Raw genomic sequence first — 2598 nt, 5'->3', positions numbered from 1 at the left:
CTAAATTTATAATAATAATAATAATAATAATAATATAATATATATATATATATATATATGTATCTAATATAATGTATAATATAAAATAAAATATCATCATCAACAAAGGACATCAATAAAAGCAATCAGTTAAAGAATTGGCATCTTTGATTGATTACGAGAGTAGAGTAACATACGTGTCTAAATTGAAATAATTTGTTGTTGACAATAGATTTCTTAAAATTTCTTAGCAGCTTGTTTTTGATATTACCTGAATTGCACGTATTGTATGTTAAGGCAACGGTGATGAGGTTTTTCAGACAAGTCAAACGGAGAACAACTGTTAATTGAAAAATTCACCTTTTTTGAAAATCTTATATGTAGAGTCCTTCTACTGATGTTTAAAATGTTATTGTGTCGGTAAAAGGTTAGGGTGAAAATTTCCTTAACAAAGTCGTTAGATATATACGATGAAGCGATACGCATAAGGATATTTATATCCTGCTTTAGATGTCAAGAAAGGCCTGAGCAAAACGTTATGAAAACGTTTCTCTGGGCAGTTGCCAGAGGAATAGCAAAGAGTCGACTGATCACAGGAGAATAGACAGTGAACTTTATGTAGGCATAAATACGAACTTTACGTTGCTAATCTATAAACATTGTTACGTAAAAATGTCCTTTTTATATTTTACGGTTTTATTCTAATATCTCAGAGATTATAGAAAGTTATGTCAAAACAATCTCGCTACCTGCGTGAAGTCTACAGTTTCGGTTATGCAGGGATGTATTCTTAGCAAACCTAAATTGCTAGTTAGAAACCATACATTACAAATTTCCAGAGGAGAACTATTTGCAAAGAAATTATTCACAGGAACTTGTAGTTAAAAACATTCCAGCGATTCTGTTGAAATTCTTACATTGAACATTATTATCAGACTCTCTTTAGGGTGCTTTTGCCTATTCGAGTGCGTATTTGTAAGTGACATGAGAATACTTTTCAATACGACCCTGACTAAGAAGACAAGTGTGGTTGGATCAGACAGACATTTGACACAACTTAAGAAGTCCGGTTTCCGGTTTCTTTCTGATTGCGATCGTCACATGCTCTAGTTTTGGACGCTGTTTAAAAACCTCTTAAGGAAATACAATTTCCTTGCGGTAAAAAGTGGATGCATGCTAAGTAATTTAATTCCACGGATAATATATGTGCAAGGATGTCACCAATGTTGGTATGCATGGTGTAATCAATAAGTAGTTCTTTTTTTTTTTTTTTGGGTTGTTGAGTGGAGATGGAAGAAGTTAGTTATAAAATTTATAATTGTAAGAAAGTAAAGGAGGAAAAGTGATCCTACGAACAAAATTTAATATTTGATTACATTTTGTAAAGCCATTAAGTGTTTCATTGTGTGTCTAAAGCACATTCGTAGTGAGCAAGTATCATAAGTGATTGGTTGTGCGCATAAATATGCAACTTTCGTCCAAGTATTGGAGCTTAGAATGTCTTCGCTTTGGTTGAACTGTTTAGAAAATGTAAATTTTTTGCAATAACTTCTGACTGAAAACAAATCATGAAAACATTATCAAATGTTCATGTGTGTTCAACGTTTTTAGGAATTCCGTTTTCTAGAAAAACAGGTAGTTCTTTGAAGACTTTTTTTATAGAATCATTCTCTGAGTAGATCTAAGCTTGTCCCTCTGTCTATTCCTTTTGTTTTTGTGTGTTCAACCTACAGGCCACATTTTATTAAGATATTTTGATGAAATTCGCTACAAGGACATTTTTTGGACCAAGGGCGGACGCTATTAAAAAGGGGTCGGACCGGATCACTTTCTAGACTATTTCCCACATGGCGTCTTCTTTTCAAAAGTCATTACATGAACAATTGCAGGCTGATGTAGGGTACTTAATGTGAGTCGTGGTGTAGTATAGCATTTTTATTTGTTTGAAATAGCGAGCACAGTTGGGTAAGGCTGACTATAAAATACCCTCCATCACTCCATCACTTCACGATAAAAAACTAAAATTTACATTTTTTTAACCTTTACCTCTTCTTTTGTTTAACTGAAAATGAAATTTTCATGTCTGGGACCCAGAAAATGGACTAATTTGGTTCGAATGTAGAATAGCTTGCTTGTATATCAAATTGTTATGGTAGACGGGGACAACAGACGTCAGTGTACATCAGACAGGCGGACAGATAAACTTAAATCGATTCCAATGATGACGCAGGGATAGAGGATGTACCCAACTTTGGTCTGTTTGTGTGTTACTTATCAGAATGGAATTTTTGCTAGAAATTTTAATTAGTTAGTATTCTCTGTTATCTAATTAAACACTTATGCAAAATTTGCCTAATGCTTGATCGCAAAACGGTAAATACCTTCAGTTTTTATAAAATAATAATTAAAATTATAGTGAAAATTAAACTTTAATTAAACTTATTGAAAATTATAGCTTTTTTTCATGTTATTCTGTTTTTTCGTGTTTTATACATATTTTCTTTGTGTTTTCTTTAATGTAAATAAAAACGGACGTGTCGGTATACTTGCAGAAGGTGCGCGTCAACATGGGCGCGGATATTAGGCAAATTTTGCATAAGTGTTTAATTAGATAACAGA

The sequence above is a fragment of the Glossina fuscipes genome, unplaced genomic scaffold (assembly GCF_014805625.2).
Source record: "Glossina fuscipes isolate IAEA_lab_2018 unplaced genomic scaffold, Yale_Gfus_2 2, whole genome shotgun sequence".
NCBI classification, from domain to species: Eukaryota; Metazoa; Arthropoda; class Insecta; order Diptera; family Glossinidae; genus Glossina; species Glossina fuscipes.
Note: the sequence above shows the minus strand (reverse complement) of the source record.